The 20,056-nt window shown below is 42.9% G+C and overlaps 1 protein-coding gene across 2 annotated transcripts in view; it reads left to right on the forward strand.

Annotated features, from left to right (window-relative positions):
- dyl (dusky-like) overlaps window positions 1–20,056 on the forward strand; it is a 147,609-nt gene that overhangs the window by 119,260 nt on the left and 8,293 nt on the right. The window lies entirely within an intron of this gene.

Genomic DNA, 20,056 nt, shown 5'->3' on the forward strand with positions numbered 1-20,056 from the left:
GCAAGCGTGGGTGCCGGCAAACAAGTTTAAGTTGTTGAGGGGGATGTGGGAAGGTGTCTTAACTTTCACCTGTGTCCACAAAAGCTTGTCCAATTGTTCACGTTCCTTCTCTGAATAGACAGGCCTATACTTTCTAAAGCCTCATCGAGTCATCACTTGAAGTTCTGTTTAGCGCGGAGTCGGTAAAAGTCATAGACTGTAATGCAGAATCACCCTATGAAGTTCGTTACTACGATAAGAATGTAACTCATGATTATACCTCGCATTTGTAGGTGGTAATAGGTTAGAATGCAAAGTAATTTGGTTTGTGGGAAGTGACATGCAACCTGTTGTACCACAATGTAGGAAGAGTAGCATAAATTCAAGGAGTTCTATATGCTGTACCCCTAATATCTATGCAAATCTCATAGCATAAACGTTGTACAGTGTAGAGTATACTTGTTACTGGCTTAAGTAAGTTTGGATTCTAACCTATCAGCACCTAATAATCCGAACTCTACTCATGATTTTTCGGAGACATACTTTGTATCACCTGAACAGGACGGTGTTTAACAGAGCTTGCACTGTATTACTTAGACAAAGGTGGACAGGCGTCGAGTAAGCACTCTATCCCAGGAGGTCACGCATAGAAAAATATTTATTATTGTTCACCTTGAATTTCGCGATATTTATTCATTGGGATTCATTTCTATGCGTGTTTATGCCACTGCAGTAAATCAGACTACGGACAATATCCGATTACATAATTAGGAAAGTGATTCCTTTCATCAAGGTCTTTAAATCATATTTGATTTAATAGCATTGCTACTGAACTGGCAACTCACCTGATCTCTGATCTTGTAATCAATACATTGTCAGCCTTTTTACGTCAATTATCTCCAATCATATAAGACTAAATTGTAAATTAATGAGAGAATTAATTCATCAATCAACGTGACGATATCAACAGGCCCAGATCGAGCTTCCGCATAAATTATATTATCACGGCAGCCTACCCGCACGGTTCTACTGTACGACGAGTTGCATACACAAATTATGTCACGGCGTTATACAGTGGTAGAACTATGAAACCTTTGGATGTGCGTATGTTAGCTGTAGTCTGGAGCCTGATTTAAACACAGCAACAGGATCCTTTAGCTAGAGAGAACTCCATTTCTGGTTATAAATGTTTCACCACGTAGAATGTCACGTTTACATTCAGACGTTTGCATCCAGAACAAGAGAAAGTCGAAAAATTTAGAAACGATATTTCCACACATAGTCCTGAGGTTCACTGAGCCTTAAACGAAAATGAGTACCAGGTTAATTCCTGGAGACGAAGATGGCCGGCCATGCTGCAAACTAATTTACCACCATAACGTGCCGAAGTTACGGAAAGTGGAAAATTTTACCTTCTACCCCTCCAACAGTCTTCATGGCTTGTACGGGAATAGCATGCCACTTGTAACAAAATCATATTAGGGGCGTGATAGCAGAGTTACATATTCGCTGCCTTCTCACAAAAGTGTTTGTTTCGAATCCCGACCAACGCATGTAGGACCTTTGAAATAAAATTTCCCGTTCCAGTTTTTCGAAACGCACTTTAAAAATATTAGAAGTTCCGTGTCACCAATCGGGTAAAAGTACAACCTTGCCGTGCAGAGATTATTATTATTATTATTATTATTATTATTATTATTATTATTATTATTATTATTATTATTATTATTTATGCGAATAAGTCAATTAGAACTACGCAAAGTAGGCCTACTTAGAGGAGTGCATTTGCCTTCAGATCAGGTTGTTCCAGTCTTCTTCTTTGGTCTTTCCTCTCGGTTAACTTGCCATGTGTGAATTTTGGATCTGAAAATTACCCGATTTTGGATATCTGCTGGTGTAATTTCTGTTATGGTCTACCAAGCGACCGCTGCTCACTCCTAAGGCCTGCAGATTACGAGGTGTCGTGTGGTCAGTACAACGAATCCTCTCGGCCGTTATTGTTTGCTTTCTAGACCGGGGCCGCTATCTCACCGTCAGATAGCTCCTCAATTGTAATCACGTAGGCTGAGTGGACCTCGTTTATGTCAATATGTTTGCCTTCATTTTTGTGATGGGGCGAACCATTCAGGGTACAAATTATTTTGATATCCAGCAGATTTACTTTACTTATAGCTTTTAGAGCCGGAAGTGTCCGAGAACATGTCCGTCTCTCCTGGTGCAGGGCTTTCTGTCTGAGGTGCGCGTCTGGATATGGCATGATAATGTTGAGGTAGGCAGAGGGTGAAACCCAGTGTCGGCATGTAACCTACTCCTGTCGAATAACATCAAGTGGTCTGTTTAAAGCTTAACGTCCCCATTCGACGGATGAATGCAAGCTCAGAGCTGCGCGCACCTAACCACACGGCTAGCTCGCTCGGTGTTTGTCCTTAAAACTTTGTAAATAGTTTTAAATATAAAATAAACACTAGCCTGCTTCAACTAGTGTTAAAATATAAAAAATAACCTGAGATAGGACATGCATAAGCAGGGAAGATATATGGGAGGGGAAAGGTTAAGATATTGCAAGATATTTTGCAAATAGTTTCACGAAGATCAATATTTTGAAATAAACTCAGTCTCTATAGAAATGTTTGTGCAAAATTTCATTAAATATCGCCTGATATTTTAGATGTGATATCGAGCCAGAAAGTAGTCAGACAGAATCATTTCAATGTTATATTTCTTCTTCTGCCAACTCCTCGAATAAAGTTCGCGACTCTCATGGAATAAGCTTTTACGATCTATTTTTGTAAAATGTTACCCCCTTCCCACTTTCGATTTCTCTATCCAGTGAGTTTGAAATGGAAAGTTGTGCTGATAAAACGCGGGGGAAGAGAAAGTGTCTGACTGGGAGTTAAATTGCTCTTTGATGAGGCTCTCTGATAGCAAGTGGGTGTGGTGACGTCACCTCGCTCATGGAGGTACCCGTATCTCAACATTACGTTCCCTGACATACCGGAAATCAACTGAGCTTTCAGATACATCTACAATAAAGTGCTCTGTTACCCAACAACAGTAAAGTGTAGATTTATTATTCAATCATGCTCGATGGTGACTGATATCATTTAGAGCCTAGATTTTTATGCAATAACAGGTTAGAATACAAACTTATTGTAGTCAGTAGCAAGTATAGCCTATACTGCACACCGGTTATGTTATGAGGTTTGCATAAACATTAGGGGTTAGGTCCATCATAACCCCTGGGATGTATGTTACCCTCACTACATTGCAGAAGAGCGGTCTAAAATAGTGGTATTCAAAGTGTGGTACGCGTGTTCTTCTCAAGGGGTACACAAATTTATCGTAGTACCTCAGAAAAGAGTAGAGTGTGGTCATTTTCAATAAAATCTTGTTTTGATGTAGTGGTTTTTTCTACCACTACAGAGTCCCGTTTCCGAACTATTCATTGTAGAATATGTGTCAATTTATGCCTCCCACTGACTAGGCATGCGGAAATGCTCAATTATGCTGCATTGCTCTTTTTAATTTTTTTTGTTTCGAAATCCACTCACTCCCATTTTGTTTAGTAGCAATTTATATAAGTGCAATAGTAATTGTTGCATTATTAATTATACTCGTGTATATATCGTTGCTAGGCAATGAAAACCTCATCATTCCACTCACGAGAAAACCTCCGACGATCGAATAATTCGGTTATAATTAAGCAATAAAATGCAAGGAACTGTTCTCTGGTCATTGTTGGCCGCTCATTTTTGGGCTTCTATACAGTACAATACACTAGCTGATGTACCCGTGCTGCGCTTCGGAATTCTACATTGTATACAGAATTCTAGGTCTGGTAGTGTACACGTTCTGAGAAAGAATGTATTAAATTGCATAGCTCTTAACGTTACCCCAGAAACGTGACGGGGAAGTCAACATACATCTCTTCTCATGTGAAGACTGGGTTAAATTTTCATTGTAATGGTAGACCCTCTTGCAATTTTCATTATAATGGCAGACACTCACTCTCCACCTGTCTTTTTTACATCCTCAGAAAGACTCTTTGCGGTTTTCTCAACTGAAATCAACATAGCTCATTGCAATGACGTCAGTAGGAATGTCGCGATTACACGCAATGCCATCATATGAAATACTCGATCAAATATAAAACCGCGCATTTCCTCAGTGCTACGCTGTCGATCTAACAGTTCGAAAGTTCCAGTGCTGGAATGACCGGGCCGCAGATAGCGGTAAACACGCCTCTGCCATTATTCCACCAACTTTGCGCACTGCTCATTCCAAATAATGCCTCAGAGTAGGGATCGAACAGGTGGAATACTATGATGAACCAGTGTATTACGTACCAACAGTATCAGAAAATTTATGAACCAGAAGAATGGCATGCTAAAGAGGAAAATTATCTAACTCCCCAGCTACTTCCCGCCAATATTCAGGCAGGTTATTATTCTCGGTACACAGCAGTAATCCCATCTATCGGAGATGAGTTGTAGCACAAGATACAAAGAACATCACAACAAACAATGGTCAATGTAATGTTAATGTTGATCGATTTTATGAGCTCTCGATATTGTAGGCGTTCACATTCAGTTTTCTTCCGACTCTGAAATACCACTCTTACCATAGTCAGTACGGTAAAACTGAATACAACACAAATGATAGAAAATTGTATTCTCTTTTCGATTGGACCAATAACATAGGTATTTAAAAAGATAAAATTTTAGGCGCTTTCCCCTAAACTACCACTTCATTCAGAATTAATAAACGTATTTATAGCCTAGAATGTAATTTATTATTCCCCGATTCCACATACCGATTTTCGTTAAATTCTGTTTAACCATTTTCTCGCGGCTCGGCGTTGATTTGGACTTAGCAACAGAAATACTAATTCATGAATATCTCTGTTATCATAGCCGGTACGGTAAAAATGTATAAATAAATGATGGGAAATTTAATTCTATATAACTTTAGTTATGTAGTATTTATCGATAGGACCATTAATTACATTAATATCTGAGAATTAAGTTTTAGGCCTTCCCCTAAACTACCATTTCACTCAGTGTGAATAAAATAATTTATAGTCTAGATTATATAGTGGCTCATTCCCCGACTTTGCATACCGATTTTATTAAATTCTCCTCAGCTGTTTTCTCGTGATGCGTGTACATACATACATACATACATACATACATACATACAGACAGACAGACAGACAGACAGACAGACAGACAGACAGACAGACAGACAGACAGACAGACAGACAGACAGACAGACAGACAGACAGACAGACAGACAGACAGACAGACAGACAGACAGACAGACAGACAGACAGAAATTACGGAAAAGTAAGAAGTGCATTTCCTTGTTACTGTGGACATGACCAATACAGAAATGCCATTATTTTCAAATTCTGAGCAATGTACAGACAGCACTTTTATGATATATATAGATTATTATTATTGGGGAACAGGGTGGTGTAGCTGAGGTGGGATTTCCAGTTGAAAATCTCATGGTGTGAAGAAGGGCATGAGACCTTAAATGCCCGGCCTCAACTCTTGCATGACTCAATGCGTACAGAGACCCTAAGCAAGCGGGATAAGCCTAGTAGCAATGGTAGTTAAGGCACCAAGTGTATATGGTTTGACTCCGGCTCGAGTCCCCTTGGTACGAGAAATTTCACTATTAGAATGTTCGCCGGCAGGACAGGAGAGGTGGTAGTGCCTAAAGCCTAAATTCAATTCCAAACCTCTTCGCAGTGTTGATAGTGATTCGCCCGTCGAATGGAAACGTTAAGCCAGGAGGAAACTCCCCTGGTATTATTCGACAGCACTAGGTAGGCTGTGTGCCCACACCGGGATTCGCCCTCACCCAATAGTAACGGCCGAGAGGACTCATCGCACTCACCATGCGTCACCTCGTAATCCGTAAGCCTTCGGGATGAGCAGCAGTCGCTGTGTAGGCAAGGCCAGGCAGGGCTGTAACGCCATAGGGGAGGGGCGGTAAGCTCCATAATGGGTGCCCAGGTATTTTTTCTTGGGATAACTGGCGTAGTGGATACCCTGATATTTTTTATGATAATAATAATAATAATGTTATTGTTTATACGCCCCTCTAACTACTTTTTGACGGTTTACGGAGACGCCGAGGTGCCGGAATTTTGTCCCACAGGAGTTCTTTCACGTGCCAATAAATCTACCGACACGAGGATGACGTTTTTGAGCACCATGAAATACCACCGACAGGCCAAGTTGGGGTCAGAAGGTGAGCCACCCAGTTCGGGTGGTATTTTTGTTTAGGGTCACTGTCGTAATGGGTACCCGGGTATTTTTGCTTAGGGCAACTGTCGTAATGGATACCCTGGTATTTTTGCTTAGGGTAACTGTCGTAATGGATACCCTGGTATTTTTGCTTAGGGTAACTGTCGTAATGGGTACCCTGGTATTTTTGCTTAGGGTAACTGTCGTAATGGATACCCTGGTATTTTTGCTTAGGCTAACTGTCGTAATGGATACCCTGGTATTTTTGCTTAGTGTAACTGACGTAATGGATACCCTGGTATTTTTGCTTAGGGTAACTGTCGGAATGGATACCCTGGTATTTTTCTTGGGATAACTGGCGTAATGGGTACTCTGGTAGTTTTGCTTCTGATAACCGCAGTAATGGGTACTCAAGTATTTTTTTTTTTTTTGCTAGTTGCTTTACGTCGCACCGACACAGATAGGTCTTATGGCGACGATGGGACAGGAAAGGCCTAGGAATGGGAAGGAAGCGGCCGTGGCCTTAATCAAGGTACAGCCCCAGCATTTGCCTGGTGTGAAACTAGGAAACCACGGAAAACCATCTTCAGGGCTGCCGACAGTGGGGTTCGAACCCACTATCTACCGGATGCGAGCTCACAGCTGCGCGCTCTTAACTGCACGGCCAAGTATTTTTTGCTTGGGATAACTGGCGTAATGAGTACCCTGGTACTTTTGCTTCTGGTAACCGCCGTAACGGGTGCCCAGGTACTTTTGCTTGGGGTAACTGCCGAAATGGATACTCTGGTATTTAGGCTCCTGGTAACTGGCAATGGCGTAATGTATAACCACCGTAAAGGGTCAGTACTCCGGTCCCGTCATCAGCCCTATTAAGGATTGTATGATCCAACCTGAAACTGTCAATTCCGAATTTAGACCTGTCAATAAATTTACTAGCACGCAAAATAGTGCTTTTCCGGTTCAAGTCTAGGTTCTTCAGTGGTTCTTACGACAAACTGCATGTGAATGGGAATTCGTATTCTAGGAACGAAGAAGGGTCCTCCCATGTACGGGACCCGTATAACAAACATCCTATGTGGTGGGACACTGAGCTGTTGACCATACAATGACACAGTATGTACTTCCATTACGAAGAGATTTCATCAAGCCTACAATATACGGTCTAATTAGGAGAAAGGCTCATGGATATTCATAGCTGACCTGGAAATAACAACATCGAGGTCGTACAGGAACATGAATGCTGAATCATCGTAATATTGTTTCTCTGTCAAGAAACACCTGTATCTATACAGATATTCCGGTCGCTGTCTGTGTGTGTGGACTAATGGTGGTGGTGATTATTGTTTTAAGAGGATGTACAACTGTTCAACCATCCTCTATTCACACGAATTAGAGGAGAAACGGAAGGGATCCGACATTTCGAAATATGAAAGTATCGGCCAGAGGAATATAAGGTCCACGAAGGGTGTAGCCCTCGAATAATCGGGATCGGAAAAGAACAAGAGTTGACCAAGGAAGGTCCAATAGAAAAGATGAAGGTGAGGAGCCTGGCACAAGTAAGTGGAAGCCATACCAAGACACAGCTAAGGCGTCTATGGCTGAGATTTAATGAATTTTGTTGGGTGAACACCAAATGTGTCATCAGAGATATTTTACATGCCGACACTGTACGACATGGAGGGTCGAATAGAACTCTTTTTCCGCACTTCAAAAATCGACTTCCCCTGCCGGGTTTGAACCCGATATCTTCAAGTCCGCAAGCCGACACTCTACCACTCATTCACAGAGGCATCTGACTGAGAGTAAGAGACGACTTGAAACAGACTGGCAGGTAGAAAGTGACCTGGATGAAATTCCTGGAGATATGGGCAAAAACCATTACGACCACCAAATTGAGGAAGATTTTCCAAATGAATTCTGGTTAGGATAATGTTGATGTTGCTTGTTATTTAAAGGGGACTAACATCTAGGTCATCGGCCCCTAAAGGTACGAGATGAAACGAAATGTTTTGATAATTAAAATTTTAAAAATCCTCTTATTATATAGGCCTATATTTTAAATGATGAAAAATGTCCGCGTCTGTGGTATAGTGGTTAGTGCAATTAGCTGCCACCCCCGCAGGTCGGGGTTCGATTCCCTCCTTTGCCACGAGTTTTGAAAAGTGGTGCGAGGACTGAAACGGGGTACACTCAGCCTCGGAGGGTCGATTCTGTCCTCAGTCATCCTCGAAGTGGTTTTCCGTGGTTTCCCACTTCTCCTCCAGGCGAATGCCGAGATGGTACCTAACTTCAGGCCACGGCCGCTTCCTTCCCTCTTCCTTGCCTATCCCTTCCAATCTTCCCATCCCTCCACAAGGCCCCTGTTCAGCATAGCAGGTGAGGCCGCCTGGGCGAGGTACTGGTCATACTCCCCAGTTGTATCCCCCGACCAAGAGTCTGAAGCTCCAGGACACTGCCCTTGAGGCGGTAGAGGTGGGATCCCTCGCTAAGTCCGAGGGAAAAACCGAACCTGGAGGGTAAACAGATGATGATGATGATAATAAAATAAGGCTTTTCCTTTGAAGTGAAATCACATTTTTCTTGAGGAAAATGTAAAACAGGTAATTTCTTCTGTAGAATTTGTTCAGCCACGACATTAGTACCGTCCGATAGGGCCTCTTTTAATCGCCTCTTACGTCAGGCAGTGGTTACCGTGATTATTCTACTGCCCCCACCCACAAGGGGTATGTTTGGGGGTATGTGATATGTGTAAGGAACTGGAGTCATATGCAGTACAAGGCTTTTTGTGGATGTTGTTGGTTACATCCTTATTCCAAGGAGGTCTTAAATTAAAGGTAACAGCAATAGACGCGCTAAAAGTGCTGGGTTGTACGCCCCGCTGATGGTACTCTTTGGCAGGTTCTTGTACTTACACGATTGCTCAGATTCTTCTTTTATTTTCCTGAACGCGTTTATGGTGGTTTCTGATTTATTTTTAGACAGGGGATATTTAAACATTTTGCAAACTTAGCACCGACCTGGCCACGAAGTTATGGAAGTTGTGAAGACTTATGATAACTAGTACGATAGAGTTATACGATATCAGTCACAACACTCTAGCACCACGAAGTACCTCACCCAGATGACCTCATCTGCTATGCTGAACAGGGGCCTTGCAGGGGGTAGGCAAAGAAGAGGGAAGGAAGCGGCCGTGACCTTAAGTTAGGTGTCATCCCGGCATTGGCCTGGAGGAGAAGTGGGAAACCACGGAAAACCACTTTGAGGACGGCTGAGGTGGGAATCGTACCCCACTCTAGTTAGTTGACCTCACGAGGCTGAGTGGACCCCGTTCCAGCCCTCGTACCTTTTAAATTTCGTGGCAGTGCCGAGAATCGAAACCGGGCCTCTGCGGGCGGCAGTTATTATTATTATTATTATTATTATTATTATTATTATTATTATTATTATTATTATTATTATTATTATTATTATTATTGAAACATCAGCGTACCTTCCGGGTCTGTTTCTCCCCCCGGACTCAGCGTCCTGCAGCGTGAGACATTTGGTCCAGGATACAACTGGAGTGGAGGACCAGTAACTCGCCCAGGCGAGCTCGCCTGCTATGCTGAACACGGGCCTCGTGGTAATTGGAAGGGATAGGCAAGGAAGTGGGAAAGAAGCGGCCGTGGCCTTAAGTTTACCATCCCGGCATTTGCCTGGAGGAGAAGTGGGAAACCACGGAAAACCACTTTGAGGATGACTGCGGTGGGAATAGTACCCCCACTCTAGTTAGTTGACCTCCCGAGGCTGAGTTGACGCCATTCTAGTCCCTGAACCACTTCTCAAAAATGTTGTGTTAGAGCCGGGAATCGAGCTCGTGTCTCCGGGGCTGTGCCTATTATTATTTCTTTCTTTCTTGCGAACCGGCCAAACTTAGGACCACGCCAATACCACTTCACTTCCTTCTAATCATCCCTTCTTCCTTCCTCTTTCTCCACAGTGCCTTCATTCTTTCAGAATGTTGCGCTCTTCTCTCTTCAGTCCATCTTCCCCCTCTGCGCTCTTTCTTTTCTTCAACCAGAACTTTTATGTTGGAAAGTCTTTTCCTGAATTGGTCTCTATCACGACATTCTTCATCTGCAATTCCTAACCTCTTGAGTTCTTCCCTATTATTATTATTATTATTATTATTATTATTATTATTATTATTATTACTATTATTATTATTATTGTTGTTGTTGTTGTTGTTGTTAGCCGCCTCTGTGGTGTAGTGGTTAGCGTTATTAGCTGCCACCCCCGGAGGTCCGGGTTCGATTCCCGGCTCTGCCACGAAATTTGAAAAGTGGTACGAGGGCTGGAACGGGGTCCACTCAGCCTCGGGAGGTCAACTGAGTAGAGGTGGGTTCGATTCCCACCTCAGCCATCCTGGAAGTGGTTTTCCGTGGTTTCCCACTTCTCCTCCAGGCAAATGCCGGGATGGTACCTAACTTAAGGCCACGGCCGCTTCCTTCCCTCTTCCTTGCCTGTCCCTTCCAATCTTCCCATCCCTCCACAAGGCCCCTGTTCTGCACAGCAGGTGAGGCCGCCTGGGCGAGGTACTGGTCATACTCCCCAGTTGTATCCCCCGACCAAGAGTCTGAAGCTCCAGGACACTGCCCTTGAGGCGGTAGAGGTGGGATCCCTCGCTAAGTCCGAGGGAAAAACCGAACCTGGAGGGTAAACGGATGATGATGATGATTATTATTATTGTTACATCAACGTACGGTCCAGGGCTGGTTTTACCTCAGGATTCATATTAATATTAATAATAATAGTAATAATAATAATAATAATAATAATAATAATAATAATAATAATACCCTCTCGAGGCTGAGTGGACCTCGTTCCAGTCCTCGAACCACTTTTCAAAAATTTCGTGGCAGAGCCAGGAATCGAACCCGGGACTTTGGGGTTGGTAGCTAATCACACTACACCACAGACGTTGACGCTTCTGAATGTACTACATATTAATGGATTCAATTCGCGAAGGTTCATTGCTTAGCAACTGAGCTCGGAATTAGTTCGTTCTCCCTAAACAAGGAACATTACGTTCTTTGCATTTTTGGACTTAATACACTTTCCTTGTAATCCCACCGTAATAACAAGGTCTGTAGATGAACTGATTCGACCGGCTTGTTCAAGTAAGGCACTGGGAATTCTAGGTAACAACGGAGATTGTGAGGTAACAGGTTTCAATACTGGATGTGCGACAGACAAGTAAGAAGTCGGATTCCCGGTATGTGGCATGAACCAATTTTTTCCCCCCCTCTGAAACTGTTAGTCATGCGTTATAACCAGTTACTTCAGCGCGTGGACCGCGTTTCAACACATCGTAATTTAAGACAAGAGTTCGCATACCATAACGTGTATCTACACTGTAAACATGGCAATTTAGTTAACGAGGTCAAATTTGATTAAAGTCTTCAACTTCAATCCCTGAAAATGCACGCCCCCGTAGCACTATTAGAGGCCGTCCACAGAAGCCCGGGTTCGAGTTCTGGTAGTGCCGGAAATTTAAGAATGACAGGAGGGCCGGTATGTGGTTAAAATGGTACATTCAGCTCACCTCCATTGGGGGTGTGTCTGAAAAGAGCTGTACTACCTCGGGGTGGGGAAAAGAGTTTATTTTATGTCTGAAAATAGGCTACATTTAACCTTTTCTTACTTTTTCTTTATCCGATTACCCTCCAGGGTCGGTTTTTCCTTCGGACTCAGCGGGGGATCCCACCTCTACCGCCTCAAGGGCAGTGTCCTGGAGCTTCAGACTCTTGATGGGGGATGGGAAGATTGGAAGGGATAGACAAGGAAGAGGGAAAGAAGCGACCGTGGCCTTAAGGTACCCGCATTTGCCTGGAGGAGAAGTGGAAAACCACAGAAAACCACTTTCAAGATATCTGAGGTGGGAATCGAATCCACGTCTACTCAGTTGACCTCCCGAGGAGGAGTGGACCTCGACCCAGCACTCGTACCACTTTTTTTCAAATTTCGTGGCAGAGCCGGGAATCGAACCCGGGCCTCCGGGGGTGGAAGTTAATCACACTAACCACTACAACACAGAGGTGGACAATCTTTTCTTACTTAGCAACAAAATGCGTTACTGACAAACACTCAATACTCAATGCATATATTTATATACTGACCATCATGCATCGTTACAAAATGTTATCTATTCAAAATAGTGGTTGTGCAATGTGAATCTTTTAGCCGATTCCCAGATAATTTACACTACTACTACTAAAATGTGGCGAGGATAGGAATTGTGCCGGCTGCCGAAGCTTGTCACACTGCTCTGGGGCAATGATTAATGAAATCACTGACAGATGAATTGACATGATATTGAAATGGGAAACTGGAGTACCCGGAAAAAAACCTATCCCGCCTCCGCTTTGTCCAGAACAAATCTCACATGGAGTGACCGGGATTTGAACCACGGAACCCAGCACTGAGAGGCCGGCGCATTGTCGCCTCAGCAACGGAGGCTTCTCTCATACAGAATACATTCTCTAAAAGTAAACAATGAGTGTTAAAAGCAGTAAAATTACGGAACATTTTGTTCTTCTCCATTAAATAAGCCAACGGACGTAGCCGTGTTGAAACACCGGATCCCGTGAGATCTCCGAAGTTAAGCAACATTGGGCGTGGTCAGGAGTTGGATGGGTTGCCACGCGCTCGTGGTGGGGGGTAAGGGAATGGAGGAGCGGAAAGGAACTGGCCACCCTACCGCACGTAAAGTCCGGCTCAGGAACACCTCTGCGGAGATTCGGACCTGCCTTCGGGTAGAATAACCCTTACCTTACCCATTAAATACACATGCATACAAAATTTCACGCCAATATCTTAAATACAGTATTTTTAATGTTATTAAGGAAATGTGTTTTTCTATTTTTGAGATTGGGCGTGGTTAAGAGGAATTTAAAAGGCTCAATCTGATGACACTTCTACATATTTCGCATCACAACTCCAGGAGTGTTACAGATATGAATGAAATACTTGCACTGATAAACAGAGGGCATTTCAAACAACGTTCAAAAACTTTAATTGAAAAAGGACAAATTTGACGGGAACGTCTGTGAGTGTTATCGGAGGAACCGAGGCAGGCGATCAGCCGACGTATGAAGAAGTTCTGTAAAGAAAAGAAAAATACTGTACCACAGTCTTAGGTTCCAAGCGGTCTGCAGGGTGTCTCAAATCTTTTGGGTCAAATTGTAACAGGTGATAGTGGGTCCACAACCGATTATATTGAGATAGGGAACCAATGGTTGGAAATGCATATTCATTGTGTTATAGACATACACAGCGTACACAACATAACAACAACGTAGCTCATAGTAATTGTTCAAAGTATCTGTTGTACCAGGAGGCAGGCAGCTTGGACCCTAGCAACCAGGCCTTCGTCCGTTTCTACGAGCAGTTTCATACACCAACGAATTAACGTAACCCCAAAGGAAAAAGTCCAGAGGTGCGTGATCCGGCGATCGCGCTGGCCATGGGACAGGACCTCCCCTTCCAATCCAAGATGAGTGTACATCGAAGAAGGCTGGTGCACTGTGGTGTTGAAACCACATCCTTTCGCCGACAACAAGGGATACAGACACCCGGAACCTTTGTGAGAGTGCGGCAGAACTGCTTGCGCCGTTGCAATACATGCATTGGGACTGATTGTCGTCACTTTGTACAATTACTATGAGCTATGTTGTTATGCTATGTATGTCTATAAACACAATAAATATGCATTTCCGACCATTACTTCCGTATCTCAATATTATCGGTTGTTGACCCATATCACCTGTTTCAATTTGACCCAAAAGGTTTGAGACACCCCGTATAATTGGCCAAATTCTTTATTTTTTTTCTTTACGTCGCACCGACACAGCTAGGTCTTATGGCGACGATGGGACAGGGAAGGGCTAGGAGTGGGAAGGAAGCGGCCGTGGCCTTAATTAAGGTACAGCCCCAGCATTTTCCTGGTGTGAAATGGGAAACCACGGAAAACCATCTTCAGGGCTGCCGACAGTGGGATTCGAACTTACTATCTCCCGAATACTGGATACTGGCCGCACTTAAGCGACTGCAGTTATCGAGTTCGGTAAATTCTTTAATAATAATAATAATAATCGTATAGTGTCAGTTATATTGTGAACGTATTTTAAATTGAAGCCGTCTAGGGTTTCTACTGTACATGCCATTTTCAATGTTTGGTAGATTAGTTTTACTCAGTTATGGACAGTTATAGGAGGCGAAAGCTGAGCACAGTACACCTTGAACGCAGTCTGGCAGTTCCCCTAACACTAGAGACAACTATGTGTTACATCGAACAACAGCCCGAAGCGACCCCGACAGACAACTTGCTGTTTAGAGACGGTGGCGTGACGTTGCTGCTCAGAAATCGTGCTCTTCGTTAAAACAGTAATTGACAATGTCTTTGCTTTCATCACTACTGAGATGGGTCGTACAATGTTTAACCTAAGCTGTTTTTAACAGGGATTAATTTTTGGGCACCACTGTAACCATAGCAACCAGTGTTCGTCTATGCACACTAGCCCAGTAGCGTCATCTTCACACAGTGCGCTTTCCTCCTGCAACTGAGAACTTAAGAACATCTCGCATCAAGTGCAACTCGTTATACTCGTCAGTCCAGAATGAAAATCCTTGAACTGGACGAAAAACGAACCCAGGGCCTTTGAATAAGAGACAGATACTTTATCTCTACACCACAGGGCTGGCTATTAATAATAATAATAATAATAATAATAATAATAATAATAATAATAATAATAATAATAATAATAATAATAATAATAATAATAATAATGCCCGCATCTGTGGTGTAGTGCTTAGTGTGATTAGCTGCAACCACCGGAGGACCGGTTTCGATTCCCGGCTCTGTCACCAAATTTGAAAAGTGGTATGAGGACTGGAACGGGGTCCAGTCAGCCTCGGAAGGTCAACAGAGTAGAGGGTGTTCGATTCCTACCTCAGTCATCCTTGAAGTAGTTTTCCGTGGTTTCCCACTTCTCCTCCAGACAAATGCCGGGATTGTACCTAAGTTCAAGCCACGGCCGCTTCCTTCCCTCTTCCTTGTCTATCCCTTCCGATCTTTTCATCCCGGCACAAGGCCCCTGTTCATAATAGCACGTGAGGCCGCCTGAGAGAGGTACTGGTTCTCCTGCCCAGTTGAACCCCCAGACCCAATGCCTCACGCTCCAGGACACTGCCCTTGAGGTGGTAGAGGGGTTTCACTCGCTGAGTTCGAGGGAAAAACCAACCCTGGAGGGTAAACGGATTAAGAAAGAAAGAAAGAAAGAAAGAAAGAAAGATAATAATAATAATAATAATAATAATAATAATAATAATAATAATAATAATAATTCATGACCCTTAATATTTCTGTCGATTTATCGGAAAACGTTTATCTCCCCTCTGAGTGGAGTGAAAGGATTCATTCATTATCAGTAACTTATCCCATGCATATTGTAAAAGGCTACTAAGAGGGAAGCAACCAAATAATCTGTACTCACTCTATCGTCTTCTAAGTCCAAAAACCATATCCATTATTCTATGCTTTTCTGTTTAGTAAAGGCATCAATTAAAGGCATATATGTTGATTATTGGGCTGCAGTGAGAATTGATGGTACTTACAGGGGTTACACAAGGCTCTAACTTGTCACCTTTGTTGTTCATAGTTTACATGATTTTACGCATTTCCGTATAGCGCAGAAATGCGTCCGGAATTTTAAAAAACTTGGGTTGGTTTGCTTGTTTCATGTCATAGGTTTTCTTGTTTCGCAGAATTCTAGTAATGTTCTTTGAACAAATTTGAAAATGTCTCCTTTCCGTACAATACATGAATTCAGTGTGTGGGATACTAAAGATGCTTGTGGAGTATTTGCACCGCGAACTGCGTACTCAGGTTAACGTAGGGTGAGGTACTGGTTCTCCTGCACTCAGAGTTACCTCACTGTGCATTATTTATTAAAAAACACTTTACAATATTTTCAGTGTAATGCGATATGTATATTTTTGTTTTCGTCACTACTGTGATGTAATGTTCTCGTGTAATTGCAAGTCCCAGTTTTTCCATAGTTCCACCTCGAATTACCGAGATTCTACTGAACAATGACGGCACCAAGTAATTGGAATGCTCTTCCTGAGGGATGTACTGATTGTTGCGTGATTCTATGGTGGTTAGTAGTGTATTCTGCTTGTTGCTTGCTTGTTGTTTTGAAGGGCCTAAAGTGTATTCTGTACATGAAGATAGATTTATTGAGACGAACACATACACCCAGTCTCCGAAGCAGAGGAATTAACCATAAGCAGTTAAAAACTTCGGCCCGGCCGATAATCGAACCCGGGACTCTCTAAACCGAAGACCAATACGCTGATCATTTCAGCCAAGGAGCCGGACAGATCCCTGTTGTAGTATTCATTGTTAGCAAAGAGGAAATATTGTCTAGGTCAGTGATTTTCACTCAGGGGTACTTGGAGAGGATTGCAAGGGTACAATCGTTTTCCTATGATATTGATAATAATGTAAGTTATAAGATTAGACAGCACTATTTTTCAAACAACATCCAAACCGCTCGATGTACATAATTTTTCGTCGCCATGGTGACCGGGCTCCTAGGATTCTTCCGTAACTCATGTCCGAGAGTATTTCTTCTTTTTTTTTTTTTTGCTAGTGGCTTTACGTCGCGCCGATACAGATATGTCTTATGGCGACGATGGGATAGGAAAGGCCTAGCAGTTGGAAGGAAGCGGCCGTGGTCTTAATTAAGGTACAGCCCCAGCATCTGCCCGGTGTGAAAATAGGAAACCACGGAAAACCATTTTCAGGGCTGCCGACAGTGGGGTTCGAACCCACTATCTCCCGATTACTGGATACTCCCGAGAGTATTAAACCTAACGGGTAGTTTTGTCCATTTCATTGTTCGTTTAATCCCTTTTCTCTTTACACGTCTAATATTAAATCAAAATGTCGAAGTAATTATCTACTAGTATTATGATTTCACTGTAATTACTCACTCGTAATAATAATAATAATAATAATAATAATAATAATAATAATAATAATAATAATAATAATAGCGAATGGCCTCCGGAGAGGCCTGGTGCGGGCCTTTTTCTCGTGGACGGCCTATTAGGCGACCTGCATTACTCTGAAGGTGAGGGTCCTACCTAGGATGATTTCTAATGCTGAATACGCCACAAACACCCAGCCCCCAAGCCACTGGAATGAACAACTTAAGGTTAAAATCCCCGACCCGGCCTGGAATCGAACCCGGGACCCTATAAACCGAAGGCCAGTACGCTGACGATTCAGCCAACGAGTCGGACGCACTTGTAATGAAATAAGTATACTTAGTTTTTAAAAACAAACCATACCCCACTGCGCATTAGCCCCGAAGAGCCATGGCCTACAAAGCGACCGCTGCTCAGCCCGAAGGCCTGCAGATTACGAGGTGTCGTGTGGTCAGTACGACGAATCCTCTCGGCGGTTATTCTTGGCTTTCTAGACCGGAGCCGCTATCTGACCGTCAGAGAGCTGGTCAGTTGTAATCACGTAGGCTCAGTGAATCTTGAACCATCCCTCAGATCGAGGTAAAAACCCTGACCTGGCCGGGAATCGAACTCGGGGCCTACGGAAAAGAACCAGGAACGCTACCCCTACACCGTAGGGCCGGCTTACTTCGCTTTTAAGTGTCCTTATTATTGTAATCCGCAAGAAAATGATGTGAAAAAATCATGCCTCTTCATAGCAGTTTGCCAGCTCACTGAAATTTCGAGCCTACAACCAGTCACTGGCTGCGTAAGGAATAGCGTTGCTAGTATTGCTCATACCTCAGTCACTTTCAAATAGCCCGCCTGGTGGCCACAATCGTTAAGGTTCGAGTCCCGTTAGTTGAAGATATTTTCACCATCAGAATGTAGGCAGGCAGACCGAGCTCGGTAGCTGCATTCGCTTAAGTGAGGCCAGTATCCACTATTCGAGAGATAGTGAATTCGAACCCCACTGCCAGCAGCCCTGAATAAGGTTTTCCGTGGTTTCCCATTTTCACACCAGGCAAATTACCTTAATTAAGGCCACGGCCGCTTCCTTCGCACTTCTAGACCTTTCCCATCGTCGCCATAGGACTTATCTGTGTCGATATAATGTAAAACAATTTGTAAAAAAAAAAAAAAAAAAAAAAAAGCAGACAGGTAGGAGATGTAGTGATATACAATTTCTAATTTCTAGATTCCGTCCCAATACCCAGTGTTCAATTCCAAACTTCTCCGCAGTGAGGAATGAGGACTTATGATTCGTCCGCCCGATGGAGACGTTAAACATTGATCAGACCTCTTCGTGTTATTCGACGGGAGTAGGCTATGTACCAACACTGGACTTCATCCTCTCCCAAGCTCATTATCGTAATCATCAACAAACAGCCAGCTGCGCAGCTCTCCCATGGGAGTCAACTAGAAAAACCTCCATGCGCCAATATATACTGTAGAAGCCGATATATTCATTCTTCCCTTTTTGCCATAAATATGCCTTAGAGCTGGAGGTCATCCGAAAATTTGTGTAACGAAACAGTATCATGTAACTAAATGTGTGACGAAGTGTTGCCTAGCAACAGTACCTTGACAGTTTCACAGGCATGGATGTGTCACAGCCTGCACGGTTACTAGGTAAAATTTTATTGAAAATATATTTAATTAAGAACATTTGATTTTCCCAAAATGTTTTTTTTAAATATTCCTTTAATTGCTTTAACCATTTTGTACATTGGTTTGTGTTTTGTACGCGGTGATAAAGGTGCGACGAAGAAAGCGCAGCCGGCTTATTGCAGGTGCTGGCACCTTCTCTCTTTCTTTATCCAGGCTTGGGACAGGCAGTACGATTTCCATGATGTTTCCGAAATAGATTTGTTACTTCCATTGACTTCACTCAGTCTCCTCCTCGGCTTTGACTATATTATGATAGTCTGATTGATCGATGCCTTGTGACCTCCGGAGAGGCCTAGTACAGGACGCCCTACAGGTGACCTGCGCATTTGTCAAGATTGGCCCCTACCTAATATGAAGTTATAATGTTCCCCATTTTCATTACGGCATAAACACGTATCTCCTCAGCCAGAGGAATTAACCAATTAAGGTTAAAATACTCAACTAAATCGGGAATCGAACTCGGGACCATTGGGCCAGAGGCCAGCATGTTAACCATTTAGCCATGGAGCCGGGCATCTCCTAAATGAGGTACTGGTATACTGAATATTGCAACGGCGTTCTACGTTCTGGATTTGTTTACAATCAATTATCCGCTTCCTTTAGTGCGTTGTCGGCGTTTTTCAATAACTCATTAACGAGCTGTTAGACAGCAGATTAGACTAAGGTGTAAGTGGCTAATTGGTTCTTCCTAGTGGGGAATGTGTTCAAATAACGGTAATGTAAGAATATGTACTTCTGTTTATCACATAATACAGATTTGCCCAAAAGGCTTTGCAGAGTAGGTGAACTAACACGTGACAAAACGAATAGAATCGACCTAGAAAGATTGTAAAATGTCTGTATATCGGAACGAAAACTTTCAATATAACCTAACATTATCCAATATTTGTGAATAGGATTTTCTGTGAATTTTAGGTCTTTTGTTCTTTTTTCAATCTAGGAATTAGTGGGCCTGAAATTTCTTCACTTCCAGAGCCAGTAAAACCAAAGTAAAACTGGTGAAAACGAACCTCAAGTGACAAAAAAATCGGTAAACGAGAAATTATACTTCTTAAGCCAGCATCAAATTACAGATAATTAGGCAAAATCTTCAG

The sequence above is a fragment of the Anabrus simplex genome, chromosome 10, assembly GCF_040414725.1.
Source record: "Anabrus simplex isolate iqAnaSimp1 chromosome 10, ASM4041472v1, whole genome shotgun sequence".
In the NCBI taxonomy this organism is placed as follows: Eukaryota; Metazoa; Arthropoda; class Insecta; order Orthoptera; family Tettigoniidae; genus Anabrus; species Anabrus simplex.